The sequence below is a fragment of the Coregonus lavaretus genome (assembly GCF_964263955.1).
Source record: "Coregonus lavaretus genome assembly, chromosome: 32".
Classification (NCBI taxonomy): domain Eukaryota; kingdom Metazoa; phylum Chordata; class Actinopteri; order Salmoniformes; family Salmonidae; genus Coregonus; species Coregonus lavaretus.
Genome location: NC_140019.1, coordinates 38,178,760 through 38,187,438, shown reverse-complemented (window position 1 = coordinate 38,187,438; position 8,679 = coordinate 38,178,760).

The following is an 8,679-nucleotide window of genomic DNA, read 5'->3' as shown; positions in this document are numbered from 1 at the left end:
ACCGTCATAGGATGCCATCTTTCCAACAAGTCAGTTCATAAATTGGTGCCCCGGTTAACTGGAAGTGCTGTTATTGTGAAGTGGGAACATCTAGGAGTAACAACGGCTCAGCCGCGAAGTGGTAGGCCACACAAGCTCACAGAACGGGACCGCAGAGTGCTGTAGCGTGTAAAAATCTGTCCTCGGTTGCAACACTCATTCACTACCGAGTTCCAAACTGCCTCTGGAAGCAACGTCAGCACAAGAACAGTTCGTCGGGAGCTTAATGAAATGGGTTTCCATGGTCGAGCAGCCGCACACAAGCTAAAGATCGCCAAGCATCGGCTGGAGTGGTGTAAAGCTCACCGCCATTGGACTCTGGAGCAGTGGAAACGCGTTCTCTGGAGTGATGAATCACGCTTCATCATCTGGCAGTCCGACTGACGAATCTGGGTTTGGCGGATGCCAGGAAAATGCTGTTAGTTCCAGTGAAGGGAAATCTTAACGCTACAGCATACAATGACATTCTAGACGATTCTGTGTTTCCAACTTTGTGGCAACAGTTTGGGGAAGGCCCTTTCCTGTTTCAGCATGACAATGCCCCCGTGCACAAAGCGAGGTCCATACAAAAATGGTTTGTCAAGATCGGTGTGGAAGAACTTGACTGGCCTGCACAGAGCCCTGACCTCAACCCCATCGAACTCCTTTCTCATTTCAATAGCTCTTTGGTCATGTGACCTACAACCCTCAAACTACTTTCAGAAATCCACTGACTACCCTTCTACATTGCACAGTCTTTAGTTTGTCCATTTTCATCTCATACAATTGTACATGAATTTTTCACAATTTTTTCCATTTCAATAGCTCCTTGGTCATGTGACCTACTGACCTTAAACAAGGTTCATAATGTACACTCAGTGGGCCTACACATTGCACACCCTTTAGTTTGTCCATTTTCATCTCACGCGGTTTTACATGATTTTTTTTTTTTTTACGTTTTCGATTTAAATACTTCCCTGGTCATGTGACCTACCGCCCTAAAACATGCTTTAGATTGTCCTCTCACTATGCCTTGTCTACACACCCTGTCTACTTTCATCTCACGCTATTATTAGACTTACATCTGTAAGCCTGAGACCCAGTAGGTGTGGACATTGCTGCACAGTGGACACCCACACTCAGAAGAATTCATTGATTATCTGGCCACCGTTATTGTGGTTACATGTTCAGTATATGTTTTTTGACCAGCAAGCCTACTGCAGCCTACCTTACTGGCCGTGCAGTTCACTCTCCATCCCTGCTTTGGACAATTCATAATATGACTCTCGTACTTTGCCCTTTGCCCTTTATGGTTGATATTAACGATGAAAGAAGATTCTCTCCTATTGTGTACCGCTGTTAAATACTGTGGCAAAATAAAGACTTAAGGAAAGGGAAAATAAGTACTCAGAACTACCAATTATTATAGATAAATATTAAAGAAAAGGGTAAACACAACACTGGACTGAACCCCCTAATTGTCAAACTAATATTCATGTACAACAATATAGAAGATCCATAACTAGAGGTTGTGCAATATGGGTATGTACAGTTGAAGTCGGAAGTTTACATACACTTAGGTTGGAGTCATTAAAACTTGTTTTTCAACCACTCCACAAATTTCTTGTTAACAAACTATAGTTTTGGCAAGGCGGTTAGGACATCTACTTTGTGCATGACACAAGTAATTTTTCCAACAATTGTTTACGGACAAATTATTTCACTTATAATTCACTGTATCACAATTCCAGTGGGTCAGAAGTTTACATACACTAAATTTACTGTGCCTTTAAACAGCTTGGAAAATTCCAGAAAATGATGTCATGGCTTTAGAAGCTTCTGATAGGCTAATTGACATCATTTGAGTCAATTGGAGGTGTACCTGTGGATGTATTTCAAGGCCTACATTTAAACTCAGTGCCTCTTTGCTTGACATCATGGGAAAATCAAAATAAATCAGCCAAGACCTCATCAAAAAAATTGTAGACCTCCACAAGTCTGGTTCATCCTTGGGAGCAATTTCTAAACGCCTGAAGGTACCACGTTCATCTGTACAAACAATAGTACGCAAGTATAAACACCATGGGACCACACAGCCGTCATACCGCTCAGGAAGGAGACGCGTTCTGTCTCCTAGAGATGAACGTACTTTGGTGCGAAAAGTGCAAATCAATCCCAGAACAACAGCAAAGGACCTTGTGAAGATGCTGGTAGAAACAGGTACAAAAGTATTTATATCCAAAGTAAAATGAGTCCTATATCGACATAACCTGAAAGGCCGCTCAGCAAGGAAGAAGCCACTGCTCCAAAACCGCCATAAAAAAGCCAGACTACGGTTTGCAACTGCACATGGGGACAAAGATCGTACTTTTTAGAGAAATGTCCTCTGGTCTGATGAAACAAAATAGAACTGTTTGGCCATAATGACCATCGTTATGTTTGGAGGAAAAAGGGGGTTGCTTGCAAGCCGAAGAACACCATCCCAACCGTGAAGCACGGGGGTGGCAGCATCATGCTGTGGGGGTGCTTTGCTGCAGGAGGGACTGGTGCACTTCACAAAATAGATGGCATTACATTTACATTTACATTTTAGTCATTTAGCAGACGCTCTTATCCAGAGCGACTTACAGTTAGTGAGTGCATGCATTATTTTATTTTTCATACTGGCCCCCCGTGGGAATTGAACCCTCAACCCTGGCGTTGCAAACGCCATGCTCTACCAACTGAGCTACATCCCTGCCAGCCATTCCCTCCCCTCCCCTCCCCTCCCCTCCCCTCCCCTACCTTGGACGACGCTGGGCCAATTGTGCGCCGCCCCATGGGTCTCCCGGTCTCGGCCAGCTACGACAGAGCCTGGCATCATGAGGAAGGAAAATTATGTGGATATATTGAAGCAACATCTCAAGACATCAGTCAGGAAGTTAAAGCTTGGTCTCAAATGGGTCTTCCAAATGGACAATGACCCCAAGCATACTTCCAAAGTTGTGCCAAAATGGCTTAAGGACAACAAAGTCAAGGTATTGGAGTGGCCATCACAAAGCCCTGACCTCAATCCTATAGAAAATGTGTGGGCAGAACTGAAAAAGCGTGTGTGCGAGCAAGGAGGCCTACAAACCTGACTCAGTTACACCAGCTCTGTCAGGAGGAATGGGCCAAAATTCACCCAACTTATTGTGGGAAGCTTGTGGAAGGCTACCCGAAACGTTTGACCCAAATTAAACAATTTAAAGGCAATGCTACCAAATACTAATTGAGTGTATGTAAACTTCTGACCCACTGGGAATGTGATGAAAGAAATTAAAGCTGAAATAAATAATTAACTCTACTATTATTCAGACAATTCACATTCTTAAAATAAAGTGGTGATCCTAACTGACCTAAGACAGGGATTTTTGACTAGGATTAAATGTCAGGAATTGTGAAAAACTGACTTTAAATGTATTTGGTTAAGGTGTATGTAAACTTCCGACTTCATCTGTATCCACTGCACACATCTTAGGTGTGTAACTGACATGCCCAAGGAGCTATTGAAATTCATTGAAAAATGTACATAACGCCATGTGAGATTACAGGACACAAACAAGAGTGTGCAATATATCAAATCAAATCAAATCAAATGTTATTGGTCACATGCGCCGAATACAACAGGTGCAGACATCACAGTGAAATGCTTACTTACAGCCCTTAACCAACAGTGTATTTATTTTTAACAAAAAAAGTAAAAATAAAACAACAAAAAAAGTGTTGAGAAAAAAAAAGAGCAGAAGTAAAATAAAATAACAGTAGGGAGGCTTTATATACAGGGGGGTACCGGTGCAGAGTCAATGTGCGGGGGCACCGGCTAGTTGAGGTAGTTGAAGTAATATGTACATGTGGGTAGAGTTAAAGTGACTATGCATAAATAATTAACAGAGTAGCAGCAGCGTAAAAAGATGGGGTGGGGGGGCAGTGCAAATAGTCCGGGTAGCCATGATTAGCTGTTCAGGAGTCTTATGGCTTGGGGGTAGAAGCTGTTGAGAAGTCTTTTGGACCTAGACTTGGCACTCCGGTACCGCTTGCCGTGCGGTAGCAGAGAGAACAGTCTATGACTAGGGTGGCTGGAGTCTTTGACAATTTTGAGGGCCTTCCTATAAGGCTAGTCTGTGGACATTCTGAAGTTTGTTTGAGGTCAGTAGGTCACATGACCAAGGAGCTATTGAAATTAGAAACAGTGAAAAACTGAAAAATTCATATAAAATCGTCTGAGATGAAAATGAACAAACAAAAGGGTGTGTGCAATATACAAGGCTAGTCAGTGGATATTCTGAAAGTAGTTTGAGGGTTGTAGGTGATAGGACAAAGGAGTCATTGAAATTTGAAACGTTTAAATATTATCGTAAAGTCTCATGAGATGCAAATGGACAAACAAAAGGGTGTGCAATGTGTAGGCCCACTGAGTGTACATTATTAACCTTGTTTAAGGTCAGTAGGTCACATGACCAAGGCGCTATTGAATAAAAATAAATAAAAAAAAGAATTTTTAAATAGCTCGAGATGTAAATCAACAAAAAAAAGTGTGTGCAATATGTGTCACTGCCATCGGGTTACCTAGAACCAGTTTTGAAAGTTTTAGGAGTAACGGTTAAAGAGCTATTGAAATAATAATAAAAAATGATTTGGCACTATGTTGACGGTCCCTAACTGCTGTTGGTGGACGTAAAGAAAACAACAGGCGAATATCCGTCGAATATCCAACCTGAATCTGTCTTTACCTCGGTTTTATTCTGGTGACATGATCGATGTTTAGCTGCCGTTTGACAAACATCATCTCGCTCTTTTGTCCATAATAATCTCATCATGTAGGCTCACGTACCAATACCAAAGTGGGCACACTCGCTATATAAGTAGAGTTAAAAATGCGATGGAACTCATTTAACTTTCCCATGTACCGAATGGAAAATGCAAGTGAAATGGGTTTCCTTCTAATTTTCAACTCTACTGATGTTTTTTTTCTTCAGAAAAACTGTTGCGTTATATAGCAAATGTGCCCACTCTGGTTTTCCCATGCGCTGTAGCAAACAGCTGGCAGATACAGTGCCTGTAGGCTACCTACACTACGAGATTATTATGGATAAGAGTGATATTATTTTTATTTGTCAAACGGCAGCCAAGCATCGATCATCATGTCTCCAGAATGAGATCCTCCATATTTATTGGAAAGGAGCATCAAGCTCATCACCTTGCACTTTTCACCACCCTGTGAAGTTCATCATCATTTATTTAATCTGTAGCCTGATAAACTACATGATTTCCCGAGTCATAGTGGGAGGACCACACGACACGTCATCGCGTCACTCCAAATTTACTTCCATATGTGGGGATCTATTTTCTTACAACTAGATGTGATGCCTAGCTTAGAAAGAATACATTAATGATTAAACATAATAGGTTTGTGCTGTACTGATATAGATTGTTTAACATAACAAGCTGTGATTAATGTGAGGAACCGTTGGGGGGGGGGGGGGGCTGAGACAGACTTGTGATTCACACAGACACACACACACTGCCTCTTTGTTAAACCGCTCAAGGACAAAGTACTGCAACATGAAGAAGAAAACTATGTCTGAGGTTGCTGACTCGAGACAAGTTGTAAAGATAACAACTAATGCCTGGCAACAGTGAAGCGCCAAGGGGCTGGGACCAGCCTGTGCGCCATCGATAGGTTGGGTAAGTTTAAACCACGCCCAGCCTCTATCCTGACAGGCCCAGCAGGGAGCGGGAACTATCTCTGTCAGAGTATTTAAAGAAGAACTTATAACAAAAGCTCAGTTCTCTGACTGCCCTGCGTGGTTTTTCAGTGGGCCCATATATACGAACATCATATTGACCAATTCAAGTGTTTGCATTAATTAAAATACTAGTCTATTTTAGAAGACGTGTATTGACCTCTTTTTGTTCCTATACCAGATTTGAATTGACGCAACTTAACACATATGATGGTCATTATATCAATATTTGCCCATAAAGGCGTTTCCACCGCCATTTCTCGCATAATACATTTTACAGACACAAAAAGATCCCACCATGTCGAACGAACATATTGTCTGTTGGCATTTACAAAATTGTACCCGGCATTTTCCTGTGTCCATCAGCCTGGTTGTGACCTTTTTCATTCATTACTAACCAGGTTTCCATCCAAGCTTTTTATGGGAGTAAATAAAGTAGGCCTACATGTCGGATAATAAATGTCATGACCTGATGGAAACAGAAATTTTTTCTGTAAAAGTACAAAATGTCGACCAAAAAAAATACACTAGACAAGATGGGATCTTTTTGTGTTGTTAAAATTAATTAATTAATTAATGATGCGTGAAATGGCGGTGGAAACACTTTCATGAGCAAATATTGATATAATAACCATCATGTCGAAGTAATTGGAGCCAGGCGATGACATGATGTGTGGTTCTCCCACTACGACTCACCGTCAAAGCATGTAGTTTATCAGGCTACATATTAAATAAATGATGATGAACTTCACAGGGTGGTGAAAAAGTGCAAGGTGATGAGCGTGATGCTCCTTTCCAATAAATATAGAGGATCTTATTCTGGTGACATGATGATCGATGTTTAGCTGCCGTTGGACAAAATAATCTCGCTCTTTTGTCCATAATAATCTCATAATGTAGGCTCTCACTCGCTATATAAGTAGAGATGAAAATGCGTTGTATTTTTTATTCGGTACATATAAAATACCGCAAAAGGTATTGCATTACGTCATCACACAGAACCTTTTATCTGCAACAAGTCAATTTGATGGAAACACATCTCTGGTGGAAAAATTTGCATATTGTTTTTAATGCGGATTTTATAATATTAGTATGAAAATCTGTCGCCAATTGGATGGAAACCTAGCTAGTATACCAGTGTTTTGTTAGTTGACATGTTTTGTGTTTTTATCTGGACCCCAGGAAGAGTAGCAACTGCCTCTGCAAAAGCTAATGGAAATCCTAATAAACAAATATGTTGATCCCCGCCCTGACCTGGCTTGTATACATTAGTGAACTGCAAACCTCTTGCAACAAAAAAACTAGTGTTTCTTATTGGACAAGTTAATCTTATACTGTTTCAGTCTGTTTTCTTCTGTTTGGTGCCTAAGGAATATGACCCAAGTTGAATACATGAACTCCACCCTAACCTGGCCTCTATACCTGTCGCTGCAGGCTCTGAGCCCCGCCACGCCCTAACCTGCCTTTGCTTTGCTCCAACCTTAACTCTGTTCTGTTTGACTCTGTCCTGTGTGCCAACCTCAGCCACATGAAGTTCCCTCCCAATGAACTGCGTCTCAATGGCACCCCACACCCTCTATAGTGCACTACTTTTGACCAGAGTTTATGGACCCATTGTAGTTATTTTACTCCTTTCATTACAATCGGCTGGTGACTGTTGGAGCCCAGTTAAAACATACAGTATTTTTTTACACAAACCTTGTATTGTTGACATTAATGTATTCCCAATGGACCGTGAAGAATGAACTGAGTTTATATTGAGGACGGTAATCTGTCTTGGCAACGGACAACTGACTGACACTTTATGCCTGGTTCCTTTTGGCAGTGCAGTGGGTTATGCCTGGTTCCTTTTGGCAGTATGGTGGGTTATACCTGGTTCCTTTTGGCAGTGTAGTGGGTTAAGTTGTGGAGAAGTACAGATCAGGGTTGGGTTATAAAATAATATCCGAAACTTTGAACATCCCACGGAGCACCATTAAATCGATTATTAAAAAAATGGAAAGAATATGGCACCACAACAAACCTGCCAAGAGAGGGCCGCCCACCAAAACTCACAGACCAGGCAAGGAGGGCATTAATCAGAGAGGCAACAAAGAGACCAAAGATAACCCTGAAGGAGCTGCAAAGCTCCACAGTGGAGATTGGAGTATCTTTCCATAGGACCACTTTAAGCCAGACACTCCACAGAGCTGGGCTTTATGGAAGAGAAAAAAGCCATTGCTTAAAGAAAAAAATAATCAAACACGTTTGGTGTTCGCCAAAGCCATGTGGGAGACTCCCCAAACATATGGAAGAAGGTACTCTGGTCAGATGAGACTAAAATTGAGCTTTTTGGACATCAAGGAAAATGCTATGTTTTGCGCAAACCCAAGAACACAAGAAAAAATATGTTGCATCTTCAAAGTGGTAGGCATGTTGTGTAAATCAAATGATACAAACCCGCCAAAAATCAATTTTAATTCCAGGTTGTTAGGCATCAAAATAGGAAAAATGCCAAGGGGGGTGAATACTTTCGCAAGCCACTTTAATGTATATCTATGGCAGTCACATAACCACTCTAGAATTATACTGTATATCTATGGCAGTCACATAACCACTCTAGTATTATACAGTGTCTCTATGGCAGTTACATAACCACTCTAGTATTATACTGTATATCTATGGCAGTCACATAACCACTCTAGAATTATACTGTATATCTATGGCAGTCACATAACCACTCTAGTATTATACAGTGTCTCTATGGCAGTTACATAACCACTCTAGTATTATACTGTATATCTATGGCAGTCACATAACCACTCTAGAATTATACTGTATATCTATGGCAGTCACATAACCACTCTAGTATTATACTGTATATCTATGGCAGTTACATAACCACTCTAGTATTATA